Raw genomic sequence first — 15,838 nt, 5'->3', positions numbered from 1 at the left:
GGGGCACCTCAGAGGAAGGTGAATACCTGGTGGGATGGTGACTCACCTCCCCCTACCAGCCAGGGCCCATGTACTTTCTGCCCATAACTCACCTCCATTTTCTTGCATAGCCAAAAGTCCTGCCAGACCCACAAAGTGCAGAGGCACCCTGGCTGGTGGAAGGGGATGGCTGGGGGTAGGGGGTGGGGACTCTGGGGAGTGTGTGCAGCATGAACCAGCTGGGAAAGGTGCTGAGTGATCAGAAGGGGGATGTAATAGCAAGCACCCCTCCTTGCCTGCTGCTGCTTTTGTTTCCACTGCTCTCCTCCCACTATCTCCCCACCAGACTATTCCTGTAGGGAGGGTGGGGTTTGAAGTGTTAGGCTAGATGCAGTAGCATCTACCTCCTCTTCTGCATCTCTCCTCATTCATTCTACTGTGGGACCCCTCCTGCCCCTGTCTTTGCTCCATGGGCAGAGGCAGAGGGAGGCAAGCAAACCTGGATCCTTCCCTCCACTGGTAGTTCCCAGTCACTAGAGCTGTGGGTGGCTGTCTGCCTGGGGGTGACATTGTGAGTTGCTGGGGTGACACCAAGCCTAATGTCTTAAATCATCTCAGAGAAGGGATGGAAGACATAAGCCCCAAACACAGCAAAACACACAGAGCTGTTAAAAAGCATGAGCTATCTATCTTCCTATTGTCCTCCCTTCCCATCGACTCAGACTACTTGCTATAGTGTTGTCATAATTTGCAACATGGATAATGGGTGCTGTTGGAAATGAGGGTTTCTGTGGATTGGAGGGAAGAGATTTCTTGTTGAGGGAAAATTGCCTTTCAAAGAGAAGTTCTCTTCCCCCAAAGAGAGTACTGGGAGAGAACTCCATCCCAGCTCAGATTTTACTTCAAGCTGGAAGAGAACTTAGAGACTCTAAGAGGTCACATCTTCTTTGAGGTAGGTTTTCTGAGCTCTAAAAGTTTGCTATGAGTAGAGCTCAGGTGAATAGCTGCTCTCAAAAACCCTTTGCACATGTAGATTTTCACCCAGCAGGGAAATCACACAATCACTCTTAATATCTTTTATACCACGTCTTTTATAAACCAACCAATATTGCCATTTTGATTCACCAGTAGCATACCTCTTGTCAGAAGAAATAATAGGTCTGATGTTAAGTCCATGATAGCTGTCCTCAGTCTTTGTCTTGTGCAATTAAATCAGACTATACATTCTAGGCAGGACTAATGGTAGGCACCTGCTTCTGGGCCACAGACACTATAATCAAGGCATGAGTAAGGAATAGTCAATAACCTTTAACTGGTAATGGGAGGCCTATATTTTCCATTGCATACCATAAGATAAAGAAATCTTGGAGGGGAGCGGCGGGATTCAACCCAGTGCTTTTTTTGTTGTGTTACCTTTTTGTTTCCAAGTTTTCCTTGATTTTCTTTTTCTTTGATGGACTGTTACAGAGCCAGTGATCATAGGCTCACAAAACTGAATTCTCCTTCACTTTTGTGCATGCATTCTTAAGCTTCATAAAATATCAGCTTTTTGGGGTTTCATTTAAAGTTGCCCAGTCACAATAATCCCAGTACCTGAAATTTCCAGGTCAAAATCTGAGGGGCTCGACAGATTGCCCCTTTCCTAGCCGGATCAGAGCCATGACAACCTCATCCCATGGCCCTGATCCGGCCTTTTGAGGGCGCAAAAAGGAGCTGCAGAAAGTGGCTCCTTTTTGCGCCTTCAAAATGACATCATAGCCAAGGCAGCATAGCTATATGGTGATCCTTTGTTGCTGCATCATTTGGATGCAGCACTGGAGGCGTGCCATGATGCCGTGCGTTGTGTGGAGTGGCGTGCAGCATCAGGGTGCCCTGGGAGGGGGGCAGTGTCTGGCATGTATCATGAGGACACTACACCCCAACTTTGCCCCCATGGTGGCCTTTTAGGCCAGTCTGTAAAGAGCCTGAGAGACTAAAATCATCCCTTGGTGATATAATGGGAGGTGGTCCGTGGTTTTGTATTAAGCAGCAATCATAGCTGTTCACACGTTGTCATTCAAACAAAGAGAGAGACAGAATATATGTTTTCCTGTTTGAAAGTTAAGATAGAAATACTAGTTTAAAGGGTCTGTTCCCAGATCAAGATGAAAAGAAAGGATTATTCCTTCTCACCTTCATATCATTATTTTAATAGGAAAATAGCATACAAATTGCTGTTAATCAAGGATGACATTTGAAAAACTGGAATCAATTAAAATTTGCAAATTTCCAGCAAGCATAACAGCCCAGCCCCCCCCACCCCCCCAAGACAGACACAAGCCATGTGGCTGGAAGAAAGCTTTCCCAGCTAAGGGATGCACACAACTCTTGCTTCTCACCCAGAGATCTGACTCCATGAAAACTAGAGAGATTGGACCCTACTTGCTAACGAGAGCTAACTCATGAAAACCGAGTCTCAGGGAAAGGCCCTGACATCTGGTAATCCTAACTCCATCATAAAATAGCAATAACTTGTACAGGGTAACAGTTTTCAGAGGACTAGCTCTATTAGTCTGGTGCAGCAAAAATGACGAAGACCCTTGTGGCACTATGGCATATAATTTCCACGATAGGTTTTTTGGACTACACTCTACTTCATATGTGATGTGTCATGTCGAATTACACACAAATGTAGCTAGGGTAGGGAGAGGTTGTAGGCAGTATGTCATAGAGAAATTAAATGCATGAAGTACAAGACTGTTTACACTTTCTGTATTCAGTTTCCATGTCTGACATAACTGTTTACACTCCCCCTCTGATCTGTCTGTGTGCATGTCCGTGTGTGTAAGAGAGAGAGAGAGAGAGAGACTGAAACTTTTCCTTAATATAACATTTCATGCTTCTGATGAAATGAATTCTGATTATGCCAGAAAAAAAATGTAAATATTTCAAAGCCCTCTGTCGTTTGTTTTAGAGGAGATTTTCCTAATAATGGAGCAACTGGACAAGATAGATCATGGAGTGCCTGTGTTACATCATCTTGCTTCATAATTTTAAAAAGCAGATGAATTTTTTCTGAGGTACAAAATCTATGGGGATCTGATTCATAAATCAGATCAAGTAAGGTCTCCTTACCATTTTTTCTTGCCCAGTTAATCTACCAACATTCCATTCACTTTGATGGTTTATGCTACTTTGCAAATGTAGGAATCTGTCTTATATTAGATAAGGCCATTTATCTATCTTCTGTACACTCTGACAACAGTTTTCCAGGCTTTCAGAGAAGATTCCTAACTGATAATACATTAGAGTGAATTGGAGGTCCTTGACACATGGAGCACATGACCTAAACCAAGGGTAGGAAGCATGCAGCCCTCCATCTGTTATTGCATTACAACTCCCAGCAGTCCTGCCCATAACCAATGTTGTGAAGTCCTGGTATTTGCAGTTCAACAACCCTTATTTTAAATTGAGCTTCAATCCTTCACAAAAGATGATTCACAGCTGAAATTTAAATTTAAATTTTCTTTAATCTTATTTTAATTGTTTTAGGATTGTTGACTTTCAAAACAACTGCTTCTTTGTCATTGCTCCCTACATCACAGTATACAAATATTATTTTAAGTTATACTTGAGACTTTTTACTGTATTTCATGTAAGCCAAACATTTCTGAAATTCTGGTTCTGAAAATCCAGCTGGCCTAACCTAGTACTCCATCTTTTCAGCAGGTCTACCCTATTTTCAAAATAAATAAATAAATAAAAAAGTATCAAAGTCCAAGCTATGTTGCAATTACCATGTGACAGGATCATTATTGAAAACCTGGAAAATAGAGCAGACTTTCACATGGATCATTCCTATTTCATGGAATTGTATTAACCACTTAAATTACCAACACTAAATTTCTTTTAGGTGACAGCAATCTGGCCCTTTTCATCCCATCGCTGCCACCAATTAATATGTGAAGGCCCCGTCCAGTTAACCTTCACCTTAACCCTAAGGTAATGGAAGTCCTGAGGGAATTATCTTAATCCCACCCCTACCACCAAATAATATGTATGTGGAGGTTTATATCTTGTCAGCCTCCACTTTGATCACCCAGAAGGTTTTAAAATGCAGGTAGCATTGATGTCTCTAAAGCCAACATAAGCCAAGTGATGTTTGAAAAAAAGAATAAAAGTTTATTCAGTAACAGAAAGGAATACATAAATTTGTTTCCAAAATTGGTTATTGTTGTCTTCTTTAGTTACAATGTATATATTCAACTGGTATTGCCAATTTTCACTTTCAGTGCTTAAGCCCCACAGGCTATCAACCACACCAAAGTACACAACACAGTACTCTATACTCCAGAGTATGGTTGTGACCCAAGTCCTTTCCTCTGAACTCCAAAATACCAATTTTCAGTCCCCTCAGGAACCCTATTCTCCCAAAGCCCTCACACTGGCTTGGATAGAACCTTGCCTCAAGATTCTATAGTCCCAACTGACAACTGACTCCCAACTGTCAACCAACTGTCAAATCCCAACGGATTCTCTCCTCTATCAGCACGGGATTTTAAAAGTCCCAGCCCACATTCTATTGGCTGGTCCTCAGCTGCCTTCTGATTGGTCAGCCGGGTGTTTCTAGATCATCACTATCAGTTATTTTGTTAGTGTTGTGGGAATCTTAAAAGCCTGGAATTTCTCTCACTAAGTCCACCAGCTTGACAGAACAGAGTTGACAAAAGGACCCAGGATGCTGAAATCCAAAGTTTATTTTGCCGGCAAAGTCCTCAGTGGAATTCAAATTCCAAAAGAAACTGAGGCCCCGAATAAAAGAAAATGGCTACCTTTATAGTAATTCAAACAAAGAGGTCCCTAGCATACATTCTATTGGCTGGTTCAAAGTTTAAATGTACAAAACTTTCTTGCATTCAGAGCAAAGTTACATGAATATATTAAAATATACTTAAGGCACATTTGGAATATTCCATCATCCTTATCAGTCATGTGTTACTTTCTCTTTCAAGGGTGCTATCCTCGATTAGTATGGCTTTCAGAGCAGGCCAGGTGCCTTGATGAGCCTTCAAAGGTCATCTTGTCTTTAAACATTCTACTGCAAATCCTTTTCAGCATTCTCTTTCTTTACAAGGCCTCAACTCAAAAAATCTCACTGTGCAACCATTTTCTACAAATCTATTGTGGGGATAATAATAATAATAATAATAATAATAATAGGTTTATAATCCATAATTGTAATTATAATCCATCCATCTCAGTGTTATGGCTTTTCAGGAATTATATGATCTAGGTTTTTCAATAACTAGAATGTGATATAGGCCTCAGGAACACTGAAACTTTTTTTAAGGAGCGGGGGAGCTCAACACTGTCAGACAGGAATTTATTACTTTGCAACACTACAAGTACATTTTTACAAAATATTAAAAGCACACAAGATGTGGCAACAGTGACAATAATAATAATAGTAATTCTTAAGAGTTCTTTTAGAACTTTGCAGAATTTCTTCAACCTTTGGATTGCTTTGAAATCCTAAATACAATCATGTTGGATTAGAGCAAAAATATTGGATTAGATTCATGCTCTAATCCAACATGGTTGTTCTTATGATCTGAACGCAGTCCAAAGGTTGAAGAATTTCTGCAAGGTTCTAAAAGAACTCTTAAAACTATTTTTTAAATAAAGAATATAGCTTCAAAAGCACAACTTTCGAAGAATGATGGGTTCATCTTGATCTAGACAAAGAGCAGCAATAGATAAGATGCCCTCTCCTTTCTGGGCTGTCTCTAGAGAACAATGTTACAAGACAGGCTTATTTTGGTTGTGAACTTTGATACCTGGGAATATTCCTATGGGATGTATTTTTACCCTATGAGGACTGCATATGTGTGTGTATATGTTTACATGTGATAAATAGCCTAAACAAATGCTATAGAGCCTGCTCATTATAGCCTGCATATATATCCGAACCCCTCATATTTGAGCCCCTAATTTCATCCAGAAACAGCAATCATTTTAGCCAATGGGCTTCAAGTGGGGGGTTGAGGCCTATTTAGCAACCTGTCCCTACTGTACATCAGAGGAGCCTACTAAAACTTTTGAAAAACTTTATAAGGATCCACCTCAAGATTGTTGTCTAACACATTTGCTGTTTTCCTCTGAGCATATTTTTCCTAACCTTGTTCTTTCTTCTTGATTTTCCATTCATTGAGACTCCACCCCTGCCCCCCCCCCCACACACACACACATCCCACCGCCACCTTCTTCTTTCTGTTAAAGGACTCATTCCAACTATGGTTTAAACCTGATCGTGATTCAATACAATCCCGTTTAAACGAGCATGGTTCACACTTAATCCGAATCACTGAAGCAGTTCAGAAAGGCAGAGCATGCTTTTGACCCGTTTAACCTGCATCAAAAAGACACTGGTTTCTCCTGGGACTTTGAGGCTGAATCGATTTATTTGGAAATAAATCAATACAGCCCAAGTGGGAATTCAAATCCTCCCCAGCCTTCTCTGTCCCCGGCCTCCTTGCCTTCGTTTCTCCATCCCTGGCCTTCCATCCTCCCGGCCTGCCTCTATCCACCCCAGCTTGCTCTCCTTTGCTCCAGCCTGCCTCTCCTCCGTCCTCCCGGCCTGCTTCCTTCCATCCTTCCAGCCTGCCTCCATCCACCCCAGCTTGCCTCTCCTTCTGCCCTGGCCTGCTTTTCCTCCATCCTCCCGGCCTGCTTTCTTCCATCCTCCTGACCTGCCTCCATCCTCCCGACCTGCCTCTCCTTCACCCCAGCCTACCACCTCCGCCCTCTGGTGCAAATGCAGTGGGAACCAAAATCTGATTTCAAATCGATTCAAGTTCAGCTCTAAATCACATTATTGTAGTATGGTTTTTTTCCTTCAGATTTTTTGCCAGTTCATGTTATTGTAGCATCACGCTATTGTAGTATTACCCCCTCCACCCGATTTCTCTCTGTGAGATAATCTCCTAAGCAAAATGTCTACTGCAAGTTCTCCATCCCATTTTAGTACTCCAGGAGGTAAACCGCCCAGGAAGTAAACAGTTAAATACTGTGGATGTTTTCTAGGACCACTGAGGGAAGATCTGTCTAGTTTTTGTTGTGCTTTGGAATATCACAACAGCTTTCATAGCATTTGAGGGTACAGTCAAGAGAGAACAAATTACTTCCCCCTCATCCATTACCTCATCCATTATTCAAGCCCCAAGGACACCCCGCTGCAGTGGGGAGGGGGAGAAAGGGGCCGCTTGGCCCCTTTCTCCCTTGCTTCGCTGGGCGCAGCCATCTGAAGGCTGCGCCCAGCGAAGCAAAGCGGCGCTGAAACGGAGCTCCTTCCTGGTTCGCGCAAAGGGCGCCCTAGGCGCCCTGGCGCGGAGTGAGGATGTCACGTCTACGCCGCCCTGTATAGAGGCGGCGCAGCCGTGACGTCCTCATGACAGCGGCCGTCTGGAACGGCCGCCGTCATTTTTTATGCGCTCCACGCGTATTAGGGTTAGGGAGGTGCAGAAGCACCGCACCTCCCTAACCCTAGTACGCGCTCCACGCATACTTTCATGGCGGTCTATAACCCGCCATAGTATCTTTATACTCTTTCAAAATGTAAATGCTCTCATAATAATTTCCTGACAACAGGTATGATAAGTCTAGGTACGTTATACATTGTAACAAAAATTGATTTTTCCACTTCATAAAATATCTGAAACATTAATATGGTAACTGAACTAATGAGTATACTGAAATATGATAACAAACAACCATCTCAATAAATGAATGTACAGTATTTAACAGCATTTAACATGCCCACACACATACTTACCTTAAAGATTTGATGATATATTAATTTTCTGTACTAGAAATACACTACTCCTGTTTATCTTTTCTCAGAGTTAGAACATTCTAACACAGGAATCTCAATGTATTTGCTGTAGACTGTTCTCTGTCTCTTTATATGTACTACTATTGCTACCACTGCTACTACTTGTGCTACTTCCAAGAATTCCCTCCACCATTCATAGGGATATCCATTCATCTTTGCTTCAAGCACCATCTTTTCTCCCACCTCTGTCTCCCACTGGCCATTGTTAAAATTGAACTTGTTACTCAATTCTATTATTATTCACATACAAAACTGCTCATTCATGTGTATAAATGTCCGTCCATAGGCATTTCACAACACACATATGATGAAGTAGACTCAAGGTATAGCTGAACTTTAGAAATAATGCAGTTAGACATCACTTTAACTGCATTAATTTCATTCGACATAATCCTGGGATCTATAGTTTTCTGAGGCACCAGCACTCTTTGGCAAAGGGGGCCAAGACCTCATGAAACTACAGATCCCAGGATTATGGAACTACCACAGCATGTAAAGTGTTTTTAAACTGTATCAACCCTACAGTGTAGATGCATTCTCAGTCTACAAAACCTTATACTACATACCTCTTTCTTCAGTTATTCTTAACATGCTGTTTATTTAGGCCATAAACACATGGGCCAAAGATTGTGACTTCCAGCTGTTCTGGGGGTGTAGCAAGCAGACAATGCATGCCCCTGAAAATTGGCCAGAAGCCACTCTATGGCTCCCTAAGGTGGCCCAAAAGGAGTGAAAACCTACTCCTTGCTGGTGACCCATTGAGGACTACGGCAGCAGCTAGCTTTGAGACCACAGCATCCAGTCACTGCAGTTCTGGAGTGATAGGGAGCACCATCTTCTGAATCCCTTAGTTTCTTGGTGTGGTGCATGTAGAAGCAAGGGGGGGTGGTTGTTGTTTTTTTTAGTATTTTGCTTTTGATAAACTGTTTATTTTTATAACAAAGATGTACTGATGATGGTGACTACCCATTTCATTTTTCATTTATTCCCCCAAAGCCCTTTTCTCTATATAAAGGGGGTTGTTTACCTCCTGCACCCATTAATACAGTAGAATAATTGAAATCACAGCTTGTGGCCCTATTGCTTTCTAGGTTTAGAAACTCTCCCCTCTTTCTTTTCTGCAGCTCAAACATGGCAATGTCAAAATGTTCAGCAAAAGTTCTCTGGGGAATCTGTGAGGCTAATTAGGGTGAGCTTCACCATAAAGCATATAGTTGTTAAAACTGCTTTTGTACACACTCAAGTAATGATCATTCTTTACATAGACTGTGATTTGTTGCAGCAATTTGCAGCCATATATCTCTTAGGAGCTAATTCTTTTGTTATTTATTGCACACATGGTTATTAATGATATCTTAACAACTGTTAGAAGTTAGTTATTTCACCTCACCAAGTCAAGTACTTTAGCAGACTACTTACAGAACTAAACAGACATCCATTTCTCACAAAGACTATTTAAAAAAAAACTTTTGAAAGTTCCAATCTAGTTAGAAAGAACTGAGGGATACTATTTAGAAGGCCATTGTGCAATTTGTAAACAAGTGCAGGATATTATCACCGGGATCCTATAGGGTAAAATTGCTCATTCAGTGGACTATAGTACAAGTAGTTTGATTAACTTAGTACTCACAGGGAGGTACCCATAGCTGCTTTGCACAAGCATAAGAGTGGGAGCAATGATGACATAGCTCTCTCCAGTGCCTAGCTCCTAGCCAGTATCCTTGATGCCAAGATACTATGAGCATAATGACCTGGGAATTTGCCTCTGCAAATTTGCCTCTCCTCTCATTGTGCCATGGCTCTGAGGACTTTTAGGGGCAAGGCATGAAAGAGGGAGTCAGCTTCTGTGGTGCTCTGTGTGGCTGCTTCCTCTCCCAGTATGGCTAATGACCACTTATTGGTCCAACTGTTTTTTTCTCCCTCTTTCCACATTCACTGTCCCATACTATTGCAAATGGCATTTGTTCCTGTTGGTTCTGCTGGACCTCTCAGCAGCATTCAGTAACATCAGCCTGAATGCTCAGATTTCTGTAGTGTCCAGGAATGCATTTGCACACTTAAAGTTAAAGCTAGTGTGCCAGCTGCACCCATTCCTTGGGTTATTTGAATTAGCTTTGGTGACACAAGCCTTTGTTACATCCTTTTTGGTTTACTGTAATGCATTCTACATGGAGCTGTCTTTGAATAGTAAAGGTGTGGAGTCTCAGTTAGTACTTTGTCATCCAGCACCTGATTTTCTATAGTGATCTCACTGGACACATTATCTGTCTTTGCACACTTGGCAAACAATGAAAAGCCTCCACAAATAGCAAAAAGTTGTTTGAGAATGTACTCAGGTGCAGCTCAGGATCTTTGCACACCTGAGACAAGGGGTACTTCAAGAGGAGGTACTGGGATATATCCCTCTCTGTGTGTGTCTATCTGTGCCTTCAGGTCATCAGCTAACTTGAAGGTGACCCCATGAATTTCGTAGTGTTTTCTTAGATAAAGAATACTCAGAGGTGGTTTTGATAGTTCCTTCCTCTGAAATACAGCCTACAGCACCTGGTATTCCTTTGCAGTCTCCCATCTAAATAATAGTCAGGGTTAACTCCTGTTTGTTTCCGGGCACAGTTCAAAAAATAAAATAAAATAAAGTGCTGGTCATGATCTATAAAGCCCTACATAGCTTGGGTCCAGACTACTTGACAGACCGTATCTCCCCATACAACCCTGCAAGAGCCCTAAGATCTGCAGGAGAAGGCTTTCTCTCTGTCTCATGAAGATCACAGGCATTCATGGTGAGGACACAAGAGAGAACCTTCTTGGTGGCTGCTCCCTCCCTGTGGAATGCCCTTCCTTGGGAAGCTAGGCTGGCCTTCTCCCTGCTGGCCTTTCACCAGCAAGTAAAAACATTTTTATGCAGACAGGCATTTTGTATATAATGTATAGCAGGGAAGTTTTTATGGAGCAGGTGAGTTTTTAGTTTGTTTTTAACTTTTGTATATTTTATGTGATAATAGTAATAATAATAATAATAATAATAATAATAATAATAATAATAATAATAATAATGGATTTATTTATATGCTTCCCAATCACTGGGAATCCAGGCGGCTTACAACAGAGGGGATAATAGACGGTTCCCTGCCCTCAGGCTTACAATCTAAAAAGACACGACACAAAAGGAGAAGGGAATGGTAAGGGGGGAGGGGATTAGGTCCAGCATTCTTCTCTCCCTCTGAGGGGAGACCAAGGCAGATGGACTGGAAGGAGGGCTCTTCTTCTTCAGGCTAGCCCTGGTGGAGCTTTATACTGGGTGTAGAAGTTTTAATTGTTTTGAATTTTATTGAGATTTTAAATTTTTTATCTGTTAGCTGCCTTGGGTCCCTCCTGGGAGAAAGGCAGCATTTAATTTAAAAAAAAAAAACCTCTTCTAAGTTTCTAAGATCAGACAGGATCTGGCCCTTTTAGGATATTTAGGCTACAGGGATATAGTTACAGGGAGCAAATGAGGGCACTGCCTCCTAAATAAGAATTCTGATTCCCTCAAATGAATTTTTTCTTTGGTCCCCAAACCTGAAGCATTGTAGCTGAGTATTTACAAATACAGTTTAGGCATCCAAAGAGACAGATATGGTAGAATTTTGCAAAATGAACTTTGTAAAATATTGTATATGTACTCTCCATGCATGTACATTTGTGTGTACTGCAGGACTCATATTTGGTGCATCTATAGCTCTGTGTGAAAATTCATTCTCAGTTGACACGTACTGACACCCTACATCTGATAAATTCAGAAATTTTAGCTTTTGAAAGTAATATTTTTGTTGGAATTTGAAATGAACAGTTCCTTTTCAGATTTGCAAGGATCGAGGGTGGCTCATTGGACTTTATTAACAGTTTAGATCGTTATAGCAGAATGAATTGTGCAATATGCAATTATTTCCTAGCTGTTTTTTTGTATACATAATTGTTTTATATGTTTTTAAAGCCTTACAACATACTTTATAATTAAAATGCATTCAATTATATCATTACCTTTGATTTTTTTTCCACATAGAAACTTCTTTTACAGTGACTGATGCCCAGATTCTGCTCCCCAACTTCAACTCCCCAACTGCTCCCCCCTCAGTGAAAATTACTTCACCACAGCCCTGAGTATGTCCAGCCTATCCCCTCTTTAGTATCCCATCAGTGTAACCAAGAAGCATGCTGTCATATGTCACCTACAGGAAATAATTTTTTAACCAGATTCTTGTTATTCTTAATATAGCTTCTTGAATATACATGTTGTGTATTCTGTTCATATTCTATTGATATTACATTATATATTGTCCCATGTGGAGTCAGTTTTTGTTTGTTTGATATTATGTTTATTTTAAATCTTGCCTTGATAGTCTAAGACAGGATTGACTCTCTTAGAATGGCTGAGGAAGCAAGGTTTGAAAGAATCCAATGAGATCTGCTTATTTATGGAATTTGGAAATGTCACCAAATTTTTAAAAAGGGGGAAATATCAGGAATGAAAAGGCTGCAAGAATAGCAATGAAGCAAACATCAAGAAGCATACTAAAAGATAGCAAGGAAGGTACAGCAAGCACTTGGCTATAAAGGTTAGGGAAATCCAAATTGTTAAGGAGATCCAAATTGTTACTCATGCTTCAGAAATGTAACCATTTGGATTCTGACCATTTTTGAGGAGTCCAACTGTGTGCTTTACTTCTCCGAAACCAGTCTGATCCAGTCAGGATTTTTCCAGTCTAAGGCACACCCCATGTTGAAAGCAAATAGTAATAAAGTGATGTGGCAACAGACAATTTCAGCCAGAGAAATGAAGGCTAGCATCAGAAAGAAGAGACTTTTCTTAGCAGACAGTAAACTTGACCTCTTTCTCCGTTTTACCTATCTCCAGTACCTTTTTCCAGCAAAATGTAATCTTGGCACTAGAAATGCAGTCTGCAATATAGTGGCTGTGCAGACTGCCCCTAAGGGGTGGCCTGCAGCTGCGCTGGATCAGGACCATGGCAATTGCACACTGTGGCCCTGATCTGGCCTTTCCAGGGCGCAAAATGTAGATCCCTTTTGTGCCCTGGAAATGGTGCAATAGCAGTGGATTTAAGGCACTCGTTTGGTGCTGCATCATGTAAAAGCAGCACCAGAGGAGTGCTGTGATGCTGCACGCTTTGTGGAGTGGCGTATGGTGTTATGCTACCATGGGGGCAGTGTCGGGGCATGCACCATATGGATGCCATACCCCGACTCAACCCCCAGGCTGGCCTTATTGGACAATCTGTACAGCCCCATAGTCCTCAAATGTTTATTTGTAATTCTAGAAGTGAACTTACTCACCTGCTCACAGGTCTGTGGGATAATTCTCTTGGACAGCACTTGAGGTTAACTGTGTACTACTGGATCTCTACATGACTATAGAGGGAAGTTATCCTAACACTGTTAGGCTAGTGTGGTAAGCGTCTCAGTTTCCATTTTTCTATTTAATTTGTGGTGACTCATCTGTATTTGTTTATGGTTACTGATGTGTGCTTGACTAATAAGAAAAGGATGCCTCATCTCCCAATAGAAAGCTCATGCTTCTTTTCAAAGTTGCCATATAATGGTCAGGCTCAGCATGCAATTTTCTCTTTAACTATGGCTTTTGGCATTTCCACTGCCACATGGAAACACCCATTCCCGGTCATCCATATAATGGGATTGCAAAATATACTGGCAATCTGTAAAACAGCTATGGTCTTTATATGCAGCTGTGCTCATTCATTTCATTAGTGGCATGCTTGGCAGTGTATTTTCACTCATTTCTTTAAAGTAGTGAACAAAAAACCCTTCAGACAACTCTGGAACAAGGCAAGCAAGCTATTGCCATTCAAGGAAAAAACAGATGTGTTTGGTGTGGTAGATAAAGGGAAGTGAAATCTGCTATGTGCCTTCAAAATTTAAGAATGTTACTGACTATTTCACGACAATCATTTTGAGGCACCATATTGTGCTATTAATAATTCCAGCACATACAGTATTCAGATGGATTTGCCATTCTTATTTTGTCTTTCCTCAACATGAATCTACAAGGTGAGAGGTGTTTTTAAAAATCCCAATTTTTAGATGGAATACAGAGGCTGATAGAGATTTGCACCAAATCACAGAGTGAACTGAGGTTCAGGTTGTGGAATTAAATACAGGTAACTGGTAGTCATCACTTAGCTCTCCTCATTTCATTGAGATAGGAAGCAAATGTCATTGGCACACATACAGAGAGGACTAGTATACTCCTTCCCAAGTTTTCTGCCTTGGTTGATGTGTCTACACTAATTGCTCTGTGTACTTTTGCATCATCATATTGCTCCCTGGAAATTGAAGTGAACACCAATGAATGCCAAGGAAGATGCTTCAGTTTATGGAGGTAGTCACACAGACTAAATAATGCCTAGATAAGGCCGCAGTCTGAGGATGGAATCCTATGATGCACTGTGAATGTGCAATGGCTCAACACATGCATATTTGCACTTTCTTCACACTCACAGAAGCAGACATGTTCCATAGAGGCAGGCATCACCATCAAGTGTGATGGAAGGAGAAGGCTGCTGGTTCTGAGCTGTCTGTTTCCCCAAAGTATCCCCCACCAGGTGAGGGGGAGATGCTGAAAGGGGAGGTACCTTTCAAAGTATGCTTTGGACAATTGCCTGTGTCATGATATGAGCAACTGTCCAGGCCATCCTTCCCAGAGTAACTCATTTCTAAGATCCTTCCCTCCCTCCAAAAGCTGTACTTTAAAGGAAAATGCTGCTCAGAATTTAAAGACTTCCTCTACCATCCTAGCCACCAAAGACTTTCCCCTCCTTGCCTCACTGAAGCTACACTCATGGCCTTTTTCATCTTGCACCCACCACTTCCACCTTAGTCTCCATCAGTGTAATTATACCAGCATAGTTAACCAGTTACAACACGTGGATAACAGTAGAATTGTAATTTATAGACTTCATGAAAAATGAACTGACCAAATAGAGGCTGCTAATCAAACAAAATTGTGTTTCATTCCTCCAAAGTATGGCTTCATCAAGACTCTGGGCTTTTTCTGTCAGTAGTCAGGAAGTATTTCGTGGAGACTCTGTCCTACACTCTGGAAGGGCACCAGAAAACTGCTAGAAATATTTGAAGCTCCACAGATGAATTCCTGATTTCCCACAAGTTGGTGCCACTATGACTAATGCTGTAGGTCTCACTTGTGATCTGTATACCACTGCAACTATGAATCATCATCATCAATAATAGTGGCAGCATTAGCAGCAACAGCAACAACATATTTTGTTTTTCTCATTTTTGCATGTGAGAATGAGAAACTGTAAAAAAAAATCTCTCTTTGCCTGCAACATAGTTGCATATTTTCAGTCAGTCCTGAGAGCATTTTTGCACTTCCTGGCACCGACAATTTAAATTATGCAAGCTGAATATGTGGCAAAAAATGAAGAAACTTAACTATGTGGCTCCACAGATCACCCCTAAGGGGCAGCTCTGTGCCTCCCCTTTCCTTGCTAGATCGGGGCCATGGCAACCGCATGCCATGGTCCTGATCTGGCCTTTCCATGGTGCAAAAAGGAGCTCCTTTTTGTGCTGTGGAAAGGGCACACTAGCTGCCATCACCATGGCTTTTCGCTGCTTCTTCAGCACAATGCATGTAAACACTGTGCCAAAGATGTGGCATGATCCACCCACCATCTGGTCAGGCAAGTGGTATGGGAGTGGTATGGGGGTAGAGTTGGGGCAGCTGGTGTGGGTATGCCAGCCCCTGTGATGCCCCCATGCTGGTGTATGTTGAGCCCCTATGATAGGTGCTTCCTTGTTGGATCGGATGCTGTTGATTTTTTTTTAATGAGAAGAATTAGAATTAGACGATGATTATTTGCACATTTCTTGTCAATTAGCCAGTCCTTATTTCTCAGCTTCTTCATAGTATTTTGCACAACTTGTAGAAACATCATTGGAAGGGGGGGGGGGGTT

This window comes from Sceloporus occidentalis, unplaced genomic scaffold (assembly GCF_023333645.1).
Source record: "Sceloporus occidentalis isolate IW3139 unplaced genomic scaffold, rSceOcc1.0.p SCAF_1, whole genome shotgun sequence".
Classification (NCBI taxonomy): Eukaryota; Metazoa; Chordata; class Lepidosauria; order Squamata; family Phrynosomatidae; genus Sceloporus; species Sceloporus occidentalis.
Note: the sequence above shows the minus strand (reverse complement) of the source record.